The sequence below is a fragment of the Cryptotermes secundus genome, unplaced genomic scaffold (genome assembly GCF_002891405.2).
Source record: "Cryptotermes secundus unplaced genomic scaffold, Csec_1.0 scaffold286, whole genome shotgun sequence".
Lineage (NCBI taxonomy): Eukaryota > Metazoa > Arthropoda > Insecta > Blattodea > Kalotermitidae > Cryptotermes > Cryptotermes secundus.
The window spans coordinates 760,162-774,356 of record NW_019736399.1 but is presented as its reverse complement, the minus strand read 5'-3'; the positions used below and the strand labels follow the sequence as shown (position 1 = coordinate 774,356).

Below are 14,195 nucleotides of genomic sequence, written 5' to 3'. Positions count from 1 at the left end.
CAGCAGTCAAGCTCTCATTCAGTCCTTTACCGACTCAGCTATCCTGCATTTCCTTGACTGATAGTTTGCTTACAAGAAGCGGATCGTGCTAAAATGTAACTCTCCTTCTGATATATAAAAATATAAACAAATGATGAATGTTTAAGAATATAATGATCCTATCCACCGTCCAGAGAATCCTATCAGTTGTATGAATTCACAGTTTCATAAATTGATTCTGAATTTGAAATTAGAGACTATAATTCAAAGATACTGAAGAAGAAGAAGAAGAAGAAGCAGAAGAAGAAGAAGGAGGAGGAGGAGGAGGAGGAGGAAAAAGAAGTCTCATTCTCGTCAGTGTGAAGTACACAGAATCACAAGACGCGAGGAAATATATTGACTGCTTTGTTAAAGTCTTCTTCAGTCTTCTTCAATTTCCTTCCGAGATATTCAATTTTCACCGCGGACCAGTATGAAGTGCAATGTGTCTCTCTTCGCTGACATTTCCTCCGCTGGAAAATTTACAAGGTTATTCTGCATCCCCTCTTATAACCTCGCAGGGCTATGCCGATAATTGCCGATCTGCCGGCCGAATTCTTCCGACCACAGTTAAGACAAGTGAACATCGCGGTGAAGTATGGTGCTGACTTGTGAGAGTAAGGCTGACGTGAAATGAAATATTTCTTATAATCGTGTTATTCGTGGTGAACGTATCAGAACCAGATACGGTATATTGTGGAGTTACATATATTTTCGTGTGTTAACTCGGTGTGCTTTAGAAACATTTTTACATGAATTAAAACCAGTGTAATACGAAGTGTAGCAACTCAGATCATGTGACTTCTGTCTCGCCTGGAGACCAGCCATGTGGCGCCGAACCCGCTTGTGTAGTGGAGGTAAGGACAATATATACAGGGATAATTCGTGAATAAATGGGGCAAGTTAGTGTTTACTTATCGACCCTACTGATAACTAAATCCATGGGGTGTCTTCTCTGTGTAGTCTTAAAAATTGAAGGGAGCTGTCTTCAAATAATAAAACTTTAAAAGTACTACTGACATAGCGACTGACTACGGGTTCGACGACTGAGGGGTCGGAGTTCGAGTCCCGTAGGGTCAAGAATTTTCTCTTCTCCACATCGTCCCGACTAGCTCTGGAGACCACGTAATCTCCTGTACAATGAGTACCGGGGTTAAAGCGGTTGGGGCGTGAAGCTGACCACTCACCTCCAACTAGTGCCGAGGTCAAGAAAATGTGGATCTATGCATCCACTCCCCCATACACCTTCATGGAGTAATGCTTAATTAGTTAAGCATAGGGGCAACTTTTACATTCCCCCCCCCTTTGCACTACAGCCCCAGTGAGCCTAGGCCTACCTCCATTAACTTCTCCGTTCACTTCGGTTTTTCTTGATCTTACACGTTCGGTACGACTCCTTGGGCGGGTGATCAGCTCGTCGCAAGGCCTCTACCTGTACACAAACACAGAAAAGCGCACACACACACACAAACTAAATATCCATGCCCTGAGTGGGATTCGAACCCACGATCCCGGCTTCCGAGCGAGCGAAGACAGTGCATGCCTTAGACCGCTCTGCTACCGTGACCGGCGAGTGAACTACATATAACTATATAAATACAGAATGGAAGAGATCACTTTAGTGACCTAGTTATAGATGGAATAATTGCTATGAAAATGGAGGTGCAAAACGTGGAGCTGAGGAGATCTGCTGGATTAACTGGTTCTCGATATAATCCAGAGGCGTGTTTTGGTGATTACGGTACTAAGCCGTCGGTTTCTATATAAGGCAGGGGTTTTCTTGAGTAGCTAAGCAACTGTCAGATTTTCAGTAATAATTCTGCTTCATAAAGGAGTCTGAGCATTATCAATGGCATCACTGTCATGTTATGTGGTTCGATTTCCGACATGTGCATTATCAGCACGTAGCTTATTTATTCTTCTACAGATTGATCACGTGTCCTTCACAGTAGCATATTTTTTCCTAATCATCTTTAGTTTAGAGGTAACGCTCTAAATTTACATGGGAAGTGATTGATTCGAATCTCTCCCGCAACTTTCATATACTAGCTGAGGCCTATTTGTGGTTTTTCTCAGTTATCAAGGAAGTTGGGACACGCGGTAGCGCAGTTGGTTGAGGCACTATGCTATAAGCCGGAAGGTCGCGGGTTCAAGTCCCGATGAGATCATTGGAATTTTTTCAATTGACCTAGTCCTTCCAGCCGCACTATGGCCCTTGGGTCCACTCAGCCTCTAACAGAAATGAGTACCAGGAATCTTCTTGGGGGTAAAAGGTGGCCAGCGCGTAAAGCTGACAACTTCACCGCCATCTGTGAGTCGTTGTTTAGAAAATGTGGGAGCCTCGACGTCTCAGAGCCATATGGGCTTCAGTGGCCCGTTACAGGGCTAGCTTTTACCTCAAGAATGTGACTTGGACATAAACTTTATTACGCTACGATTGCTTCCACCCAAATCCTTCAAATTCTTTCCAATTCATTATTCATCAATTTGTCGTCCCGCGCTATATAACCCAGATAATGAAAGCACAGTAAAATAGCCCACGAAGCTTCACAGACTTTAGTCAGCAAGTGGTGATAGTATAATATGGTGTGATTTATTAGGAGAACTCAGGTATTTAAATATTAACAGATAACACATAGAATTAATGGGTTTTTGGACTTTTTCCATCGTCCGAAATTCTAGGAAATAGAAAACACGACGTCTCGGAAACTGGATCTGTTTCCGTCTTCAAACGGGGAAGGAGAACACATACTCAGTTGAACCCCTTAAAAAGAGCTAATCTCAAACTCTTTAGAACCTACACTTAATTAACAGATGAGTTTTAATTTAGGATACAAATTCCTTATTTATGAATTCATATTTTTCCTTCCTTGCTTTCAGTTCGCTCTCGGGAGGTCTTATCCTTCATATGCATATGAGAACTGCTCTCTTCCAAAGTTTCCTAAGCTTTCTTTATTGTGTTGCATGAAACTCGTTGAATGTTCCCGAAGTTTCTCCTGATATCTGCCCATCCCGGCAAATTGGATGTCACTGTGCGAGTATTTATGTTAATAGCAATGTTTGTTTACTGCCGCAAGAAGCAGTCTCACAAGACATTGCAGAACTTTTTTATGATTCTTGCGTGTTCTCGGTGGGAAATGATTAAGCACGTGTTTCGTAATTTGATCTCCAAGCATGAACGGCTTATGATGTAAATTGTTTAAGAATCTTCTGCATTTCCTTCTACGACTAGATAACCCAAAACTGAGCATTGGCCTTCTTTAAATGACGTTTCCAATCTTGCCTGTCCTGAGATTATCTTTTCCAGTTTCTCATTTTTCAAAATTTCTCTGCTATCTCCCCTGCATTTGGCACTATGCTACAAGCTGGAAGGTCGCGGGTTCAAGTCCCGATGAGGTCATTGGATTTTTTTCAGTTGACGTAATCCTTCCAGCCGCACTATGGCCCTGGCGTCGACTCAGTCTCTAACAGAAATGAATACAAGGAATTAATTAAATAATTTTTCTGGGGAGTAAAGCGCGGCCGGCGCGTAAGGGTACGTTCACACACAGCGACATCGTGTACGGAAAAAGTCGTACGACATTTTTGCCGTACGACTTCCTTTTCACACTAGAGCGACATTATCCGCGCCGAATCGCAGTTTTGATGAAGGAAGAATGAACGATGGACCGAGAGCGCGTACTTGCTATGTGGTATTTTCACCGACGCCGAAAAGAAACAACAGGAAAGATTGCACTGGGTGCATCCAATCAATCAAAGGCGAGATGTGGTCCGACTGCTCTCCGACTGTCGTACGGTAGATGTCGCATATCGTCACGTATGAAAGCTAAGACTACACTTTATATTCTACTACTTGATGCGACATGAATCGTACGGACATCGTACGACCGATGTCGCTGTGTGTGAACGTGCCATAAGGCTCACAACCTCACCGCCATCTTGGAGCCGATTGTCTAGATAATATGGGACCCTCAACGTCTCACAACCCTATGGTCCTTCACGGCCTGTTACAGGGATAGCTTTACCTTTCAATTTTTACTCCACTGCATTAACCCCTCTTTTTCTTGGTTTTCCTACAGGTCTCTTTCCAATAAATATTGCTTTCCTGCCATATGCTGGATGTGACTTACCCATTGTAGTTTTCAATTTAATAATATTGTCACGTGTTCATGGTTGCGTGGCTAATAATAACGGATATTGGATTGGATGATTGGATTTGTTTACACCTCTTTTTACAATCACTTGTAATCACAAGAAATTGCAATAACTCACAATAAATGGCTTCCTAAGACACGCTCCATTCTGACTGGACTACTTTTGTATACGAATATTCCATACAGATTCATATTTCATGTGATCTCAAATTTTAAACTAAATAAGAACCCTAAGTTTTACATCAGAAACCTGTTATTGTCTTAGATTAATACGTAGGGAAGTCAAAAATTATCCGCACTCTTGTTTTTCCAATCCATATATACAAAAGTAGGGGTTGAACAAGTACTTCATTTTTCTGCATAGTCTCCTCCCTTTTCGATGCACTTGGTCCAGCGGCCCAAAAGCTTGCGTATTCCCTCCACGAAGAAGGTTTTCGGTTGGTCGTGCAACCCTTTATGCACCGCTTCCCCCACTTCTTTGTCCGTAGAAGATCAAAAACCTCGTAAAACATGTTATATTTTAGCGTCCTGTTGCACTGATTTATGTCTGATACTGCTGGGCCTGCTGGGTATGTGTACCCAGCAGGCCCAGCAGTATAACACACGCAGTCACAGGAGCAAGACACAACACAAAGCACAATACACACACGAAAGTAGGAAGAGTGCTCCGATAGAAGAGGATAGGTGTGACTCGCGTATNAGAGATGATAGTCGGAAAGGGCGAGATCTGGGCTGTAGGCAGGGTGTTCCAGCACCTCGAAACACAAATGGCTAATGGTTTCAACGGTCTGGCCGTCCTTGTGTGAGTGTTCATTGTAATGCAACAACACTTTATTCGACAATAGGCCTCGGCGTTTGGTGCGAATTGCTGGCTTCAGATTGTTGGCCAGCAAATCACTGTATTTTGCACTGTTGATGGTACACCCTTTTTCCAGGTATTCTTCCAGTATAGGCCTTTTTGAGTCGCAAAAAACGGCTAGTATCACCTTTCCCACGAAAGACTGAGTCCTGAATTTCATCTTCGTTTGCGATCCCGGGTGTTTCCACGCCATACTCTGGCTTTTGGATTCTGGCTCACAGTGATGAACCTGCATATGAATTTCAGCCCCTGACACACACTCCAACCAGAGAAATCGAATCACTATTTTTGTTAATCATTGGTGCACACTACTAGCAGAGCGGCCATGTTTACACTGTCACAGCATCAAGGAAAATGATGCGATCAAGGTAAAACTTCGATCACATGACCACAATAGTACCAACTCTAACAATGCATGTGTAGGAGGCAGTGTGACAAACCTAAAGATGTGTTATGGAGAAAGTGCGGATAATTTGTGACTTACCCTCGTATTTTGGGGTATCAACTTTACTTGGAATGCAGAATATTACTATTTAGGGCACAACCTACACTGTGAAGTATAAGGTAAAACTGTCCCTGTAACAGGACGTGAAGGCCCATAGGGCTGAGAGATATTGACGCTCCCACATTTTCTCTAGATGATTGGCTCACATATGGGATGAGGTTGTCAGCCTTACTCGCCAGCCGTCAATTACCGCCCAGAAATTTACTGGTACTAATTTATGTTAGAGGATGAGTCGACCCCAGGGCCATAGTGCGGTTGGAAGGATTTGGGAAGTTTGAAAAATCCACCTCAACGAGACTCTAACCCGCGACCTTTCGGCTTGTAGCATCATAAGTGCCTCAACCAACTACTGTACCGCGTTCCCCAACGATATGGAGTTGTATTGTTATTTGATATCAGTTATTTGTTTTAGCGTCATGATTTTTTTGTTTTCGTTGCCAAATGGTTTAGTTTTAGTTGATATCATTAATATCGCCACGCTGTATGATACCCAGATATGTGTGGAGTTTCACTCGGTCCATCAAGAACTGGTATCACAACTGGTGGTCCGGTCCGCAAATTCTAATGAATATATTGTTACATGTCTAACCGTTGCTGGGCAACGGGGGGTGGAACGAGTTACCACGAAGACAGACTTCTACGGGTTCGTAAGAATTGTAGCCTCCTTTACGGCAAGCTCATTTCTAGCCTACTTTCCTTGCATAAGAAAGTAGGCTTATGTCATCTCCATTCTGTCTGTCTCTCTTTGTATTCCCCACCCCCTCCAACTTTTGAATGCGTGAACTAGACTTTATGAAATTTGATGTGTATATCATGGTAACTTAGCCCATCTCAAGGACATACTTCATTAACCCCTCCCATCGGTATATTTGTGTATCCCCCTATCGTTGCTAGACAACAGCTCGGTGTAAACGTTACCGCGGCAAAGAATACACAAGCAAATATATAATAATTGCCAGACGCGTCTTTTTCAGTGCGGTCCGTATCGTATCAAAGGGAAGTAGGCGATTAGTTTTCATAGAACTTCTTGTTTCCTGTTACACACTTTCTGATTCCATCTCTTCACTTTCGTCACTCGTGCATCATTCTGTAAATCTTCTAGCCATGTTATAAATTGTAATTCAAGCAGGTGTACAGCGGGATCAACGACGAACGTAAATTCGCAAAGAAGTCACGTGATGAGTGTTTGAATTTCAAATTCGAATATCGTATATACGTTCATCGTTGTCTTTTACATACATAACATCAATTTTTGTAACATATGTTTATAATTTTACCTGTGGTTCTGTATGGGTTTGAAACTAGGTCTCTGACATTAAGGGACGAACATAGACTGAGGGTGTTTGAGGACAGGGGATTGAGGAGAATATTTGGATCGAATAGAGATGAAGTGACAGGAGGTTGGAGAAAACTGCATAATGAGGAGCTTCATAACTTGTACTCTTCTCCAAGTATAATTAGAATGATCAAGTCAATGAGGATGAGGTGGGCAGGGTATGTAGCACGAATGGGGAGAAGAGGAATGCATATAGGATTTTGGTGGGAAAGCCAGAAGGAAAGAGGAGGAAGAAAGAAAGAGGAAGATCAAGACGTAGGTGGGTAGACAATATTAAAATGAATCTTAGAGCGATAGGATTGGATGGTATGTATTGGATTGATCTGGCTCAGGATAGGGACCAGTGGAAAGCTCTCGTGAACACGGCAATGAACCTTCGGATTCCGTAAATCCTGGGAAATTCTTGATTAGCTGCGGATTTGGCTTCTCCTCAAGAAGGGCTCAGCTCCGTAAGTAAGTAAGTAATATACATTAAAATTAAATAATTTTCCTATTTAGCATGAATGTCGAAAGTTTAATTTCTCCATCCGGAAGTCTTCTGTGCTAGAGTAGATTTTTCGTGGTTTTCAGACTTCTTCCAAATACATGTTGAAATAATTATTTAGATTATGCCTCGGCAGTTTCTTTCCACACTCTTTTAAATTCTTTAATCATCAGTTAATGAATAATATAATGCTGTATAATCCTACAATTAACACTATATTCAATAAATTAATAATATAAAAACTAAGCACTAATTTTTAAAGCCCTTTAAAATTTTATCCTGAAATTGGAGGCAATATATATTCCTCCGAAACGTCAGTATCTATATAAACTACCCTGCGTTACAACCCAAGATACCTGATAGTCACCACTATGATAGTCTTGAAAATGAAGTCCATAGCTCGAAATGCTTGCTGACAGCCAGTAACCATTTGTTTCGACCATGAAAATTAATGAAGCTCATCCTAGTAGGTCACTAAACATGGTGCTATATTGAGTGCACAGGATGAAAGTTTAAATACGCCTCCCTCGACGAAGAGAGGGTTGTATGTTCACGAACTTTAGGACCAGCACTCCCGCAGGCGCAGTTTGCGTAACTTATGTATGAATTGCTTATTGTCACCGGTGCCCTCATGAAAGCTTAAGGAAACCTGCTTCAATATTAATTTCCTTCTGGAGAAGAAAATCATTAGGTTCAGTTAGTGATGTCATCTTTATGGATATGGCTGATGGTAAACAATTTGGCGAAATAGCGAGAAAACAAGTGGAATATTGGACTTTAGCAAACTCTTGCAATCTCTATTGGTAAGGTTTAGGAGTCAAATAAAAAACTCCAGCTATTTTTAATAATGTATTTCTCGCACTTTGCATGTAAACAAATCATAAAGAGTACCATCTTCTGGGATGTGACGCCTTATAGTGTAGTAGAAATTTACAGACTAAATATTATATTGTAGCATCCTACTGCATTTCATTTAGTATCAAATGGTCTCACAGTCTCATATGCAACACGTCTTTGAATAAAAGTTACTGAAATTTATTCACTTTAAAGTTTTACACGTCATACAATTATAGCATATTAAAAGTTATTCGCTACATGTTTCGATCTATCAGGTCATCATAAGGTATTTTAAAACTGTTGTGTGTGGTCATTACCGTACAAACTTCTCTGAGGAACATATTTCTTCAGAAGAGGAAGAGTAAGTCAAGCAACCAGGCAGTAGACCTCTGAAGATGCAGGCAGTATTTTTTTTATTGCTAGTGGGGTGGGACTAAGTCCCTTGTACTGCGGCCACTTCTGGCCTATTTTACCAGCCCCAGATGATAGGTGAGCGTGATTGTGGAGCAATTGGTGGAATGAAGATTGGCAGGGAAAACCGAAGTGCTCGGAGAAATCCCGCCCCAGCGCCACTTTGTCCACCACAGATCCCACTTGATCAGAACCGGGATCGAACCCGGGCCGTCGCGGTGGGAAGCCAGCGACTAACAGCCTGAGCTATGCCTCGGCCCTCAGGTTGGGTTACTCCGACCTTTGATAGATTTCCCATCAAGCACCTTATCGTAATATTGGTTATTGGTTTTGTTTCGTCCTGTCAGTGGATGTGGTCCAACAGCACTCAAGTACTGGCCGTTTAACCTGTACGAGTTTGTAGAAAAGCACAAGCTTTTAATGAATAGCACTGTTAGGAAGTAAAATTTAATATTATTAGCAATGCGCACACTCAGATACGAGAGGTAGGAGCTCGTATCTGAGTGTGGGTATCGCTAATAATATTAAATTTTACCACTTACAAATACATGCTTCAGTGATCATGTTATACCCGTACAATTCGCGAGCTGGGCATCACTCACCGTTCGATTTAATTTAATCAAATGTAATAAAATGAGATGTAATCACATTCAAGTTTAAACAACGAATTAAATTACGTTATATAATACATTTTCTCTTACTGGGGGTGACTACAGACGGGATTTCGATTGGCCGCTTACACACTCACGACTGGAAAGTACAAGTAACTACGGCGCCACCGCTAATCTCCTAATACCCGTCATTACACACGAGCGTTAATATTCATAAATATATAACAGAACAAAGACAAACTCCGTGGCTTTAGTCCGGAAGCGTACTATACCGACCGAGCGACCGCCGATTGTCGGCAATGTTAGTTCCAACTTTAGAGGATAGAGAGTGTCGCGTTGTCAGCGCAACGCATCCCCACGGCCAGTAATTTCTGTTTTCTAGACCGGAGCCCCTATTTTCTTGAAATAGCTCCTCAATTATCCTCAAGAGGCTGAGTGGACCCCGCTCCAGACCCACTGCTTCTCAGAAAATCTGGATGCGCCGGGAATCGAACGCAGGACCTCCGGATCTGTAGCCAGAAACTCTGGCCACTAGACCACAAAGGCGGTCATTCGTAAGTACATAACATTCCAAAAAGATTGTTTTCAGCTTCATCAACGATATCAACAGAAAACCATTAAACATTAGCTTAGCACATCCCAGAACACTGCAGAAGCCATATTTTAACAAGCTATCAATATAATATCAGATACAGTTTATTTCCTACAAATACTTTATTTATCATATCACTATTATGTTATTTGTATTTTACTCTTTAGAGGTCGTTGTTCCAAGCAGTCTGGTAGAATCGTGCAGACATCTCGGAGGAACCGGCTGCCTCCATCTTCAAAATATAACGTGGAGGAATTAGATTCCTCCGAAACGTCGGTACCTTGCTGGTACAGTACAAAGAGCAGGATTGAGGAAGATAGTAATTTTCATATTCTCCTCTATAAAAGCCACATTCTCACACGTTCCTTCTGCGGTGTAGCAAAAAACAAATGATTTTTAATAGACAACGATAGGAGTTCTACAATTATTCGTACAATAATCTCGCCTTATGTCTCCGGCAACTTCTCCTGCGGCCTTGTTAAACGTGTAGCCTAGACAGCAGTATGCAGGCGTTGTAAAACTCTTGAACTGTTAAGCATGTCTTCATAATAAGTTTTAAAAAAATTCTGGTACAGATAGATTTCCTCAGTAGGAAATTCGAGCATTGTGTACCTACCTAGAGGAGTCTTTTCGCATTCTAGTCTCGGCGAGAGACTGGTTTCAAATTCTTTCCTGCCTAATTCAGAATTACAATTTTCCTTTCTGTTTTCAAACGGATATATCGCAGTACAAAAACAGCAACAAGAATACAAAGTAGACATGAAAAGTAAAGGTAATGTTGTCCCTGTGTTTAACTAATTAAACAGTACGCCATGAAGGCGTATGGGGGGGTGGATGTATAGTTCCACATTTTCTTGGCCTCAGCACTAGCTGGAGTGAGTGTTCAGCTTCACGCCCCACACATGATAGGTACAATATTGTGATAAGCAGGTAATGTCGATAATTTACCAAACTTCACGGTGTCACATCTGATAAAATCGTAATCATGAAGTCACCACCGTGATATTTTCGATTGTCAGATAATGCATATTAATTTCAGACTGAAGCGGAGTGAGAGCCAGTGGAATGGGACGAAATCTAAAATTGAATTCATTAAAAAGAAACAAATTGCAGATGATATTAAATTTCGTTTAAAATCACAATAGGAGATGAAACGAACTGATATGACCTCCGGTGTCTCTAGTCATATTTTTACGTTCTAAGAGCGCATAAAAAAAAGTGCAAACTTTTGACTATATACCGTATTTACGCATGTATAGGCCGCACATTTTTTGCCAAAAATTCAAGAGGAAAACTGGGGTGCGGCTTATATTCGAAATATTCGAAATCACACTTCATTTAAAAAAAAATTATATTCATAATTAGTAATGCAGGGTGTAATACTCCTGAAATAATATTCCAAGAATATTATTTTTTCTGTAATTTCTGTCTGAAAATTGTGCTGCGGCCTATACACGCGTGCGGCCTATACATGCGTAAATACGGTAAATAGAAATCTGCGAACATGGAAACGTTATCTGATGGGCCGATTTACTGCAGAACTAAAGGAAACTCGTACAAATCTTAGGCTCCAGCATTCCAGGGCTCCTAAAGCCTCATGATGACCTTTATAATGTTCTCCTCATTGTGTTACTACTAACCTGGATGGTCGCGTGTTCGAGTCCAGATGAGGTGGATTTTTTCACTTCATTCTTCCTGGTCCGTCACACTAGTAATAGTATAAAAGATTATTAACGCGTCCAGTTTTAATTGATAAATGTCTTCTTCCTTTTTTAATCTTTCATCATTTACATGTTTCGGTCAAAGCAACCATCTTCAAAAGGACATATCAATACATGCGGAAACTACTATTACAATGTGATTCATTCCAGCCACACTATGGCCCTGGGTTCGACTCAGCCTTTAACAGAAATGAGTACCAGGAATATTCTTGGAGGATAAAAGGCGGCCGGCATGTAAGGCTGAAAAACTTACCGCCATCTGTGGGCCGATTGTCTAAAAAATATGTAGGAGCTTCGACGTCTCACGAACCTATGGCCCTCCATGTCCTGTTACAGGGGTAGTTTTCCTCTTTATACTATTTATTTCATTATTTCCACGAGTCGCATGATTCGTTCAACAGAATCGCTTTCGGTTAATGATCCACGCTCCGGCCCTCTCGGCTACAGACTTCAATTCTCATAAAGATGATTCTCTTGCCACCTGCACGTCCTCAAACAATGTCGAACGAAGTAGACTCGACGCAAATGTAAAGCGATGCGTCGCTCCGTCGTCTCTGTAGAGAATTCAGCAGTGACACTCTCTCACTGTCCTTAGGATGAAGGTCATTTGAGCTGGTTCCTTCTTCCTTGCTGGTTGAGGTATTCTTATTGACTGCCTGCTTGGAAATGGTTAGCCCCTAGCTGCTCTAGTCTGACAAATGATCATCAGAGGAAACTCTCATGAGAGTGCAACAGATCGACGTTTTCGACATATTTGATCGTCATATCGATTTACTTAACATCCATCAGTATGACTGCACCTGAACTGTTCGTCTCGGTGATGCCCAGTTCTGTGAGTTGTGTCATAGTTTCGGATGCACTGATATTTCCATCCAAAATGAACTTTCGGCGTCCATTGCTATCATTATTAGCTTAAAGTTGCTGGAACAAAGTAACATGGACATTTTAATTACGGAATAACTGATACTACGGAGGGGAGTCTGTCTTGAAATACAAACATTCTCTCGGTTAGTCAATAAATTCCCACAGATTCCGAATGTTGTTTAACTAGCGCTGTTTACTTAAGTTAACTTAAAGATTTTGAATTCTTAAAATATCATATTTGACTATCACCAATTTAAAGGGCCGCGCCATAGCTCAAGCAGTTAGTCGCTGGATTCCCACGGCGGCGGCCCGGGTTCGATCCCCGGTCTGGTCAAGCGGCATTTGTGGTGGACAAAGTGGCGTTGGGGCAGGTTTTATCCGAGTACTTCAGTTTCCCCTGCCAATCTTCATTCCACCAATTGCTCCACAATCACCCTCACCTATCATCTGGGGCTGGTACAAAAGGCCAGAAGAGGCCGCAGTACAAGGGACTTAGTCCCACCCCACTAGCAGTAAAAGAAATCACTAATTTAACGTAAGATTTGATGTTTTCATTGCGGTGACTATGAAAAATGTCATCTTCTGGTATGTGGCGCCGTGTAGATTCTTTTTAACCGACGTTTCCGAGCAACGTATCGCCTCGTCTACAGACACCTACTCACGCTGGTTCATAGCAAGCGGATTTATTATACCCTGAAGATGGAGGCGATACGTTCCTGCGTCTTAGTCACTGTGACAAGTGACAGTACAAATTTTTGAATGATGACCTTTTGATCTGCGTTACTATCTGATAATGACGCAGCCTATAAATATTTTAGACACAACTTGTGATTTGTTTGAACAAAAAGTCGTGTCTTGTTCTTGATTATTTTGTTAAGCTTTCGGTATCGTAGCATTGCGAATGTTTCGCAGTTCAGCCTGCCCTGATTTCCTGCAGACTTAAATGGTCTTTCGTGTTCACAGAACTGAAACAATCTAATGATAGACCTTTTCATCATTAATAATGGATCTTGTGTGTTATTGCCTGGAACTGAGGGAGATAAGTTTCATGAGCTTATCAGGTCGCTATTGTGTAAGTGTATTCAACCAAAAGAAAGGGTCTTTCATATTGCTATGGCAACTAAAAATGTTTTAAATTTTTTGAGGCAGGTTCGCTGCTAAAATGGGCGTAATTCTTTAGTAATAGCAGTTTGCATTGAATGAAAATAATGCCTGTAAAAATATTCCGGATTTCAAACTCGAGGTTTCGTAATTAATCTGAGGGTTAGTCTTACATCTTCACATCGCTACACGAGACAGGGAAGCAGGCCTGATCGCTGTGGTTTTGAGAACCGCGATAGTTCAGTCGGTAGTGCCACGGGCTACGGGCTGGATGGCCGAGGTTCGATTTCCGACTGTGGCAAGAGATGCTTCTCTACTGCAAGTCAAGAGTCAAGACCGCCTCTGGGACCCACCAGGTCTCCCATCCAATGGCTATCGGGGACTCTTCCCACGGGGGTGAGGAGGCCGAAGCTTGAAATTAACTAGTCACCTTCATCTAGTGCCGAGGTCGAGTATGGTATAACGGTATCTCCACTCCCCCATACGTCTTCATGGCATGGTGCTTAATTTGTTAAGCACAGGGAAGAATTGTACCCTTACGTTAGTTCTGTGGACGAAGTAAAATATTTTAATATTTTCTTTGAGGGGATGTGTTTTGTAATGTACTCAGTGTGTATACTATATAGAATCGATTGGTAGAATTATAGATGAAATGATAAATTAGAAAGGATTTGGAAGGAAGCAGTCTTTACTTAATTTACC

The 14,195-nt window shown here is 41.6% G+C and overlaps 1 protein-coding gene across 1 annotated transcript in view; it reads left to right on the top strand.

Annotated features, from left to right (window-relative positions):
- Window positions 1-628: 628 nt before the first annotated feature.
- LOC111869832 (RNA-binding protein Musashi homolog 2) overlaps window positions 629-14,195 on the top strand; it is a 389,564-nt gene continuing 375,997 nt past the window's right edge. The window contains exon 1 of the mRNA XM_023861647.2: window positions 629-875. The gene's annotated coding sequence lies outside the window, so the exon portion shown is untranslated. The remainder of the gene's footprint in view (window positions 876-14,195) is intronic.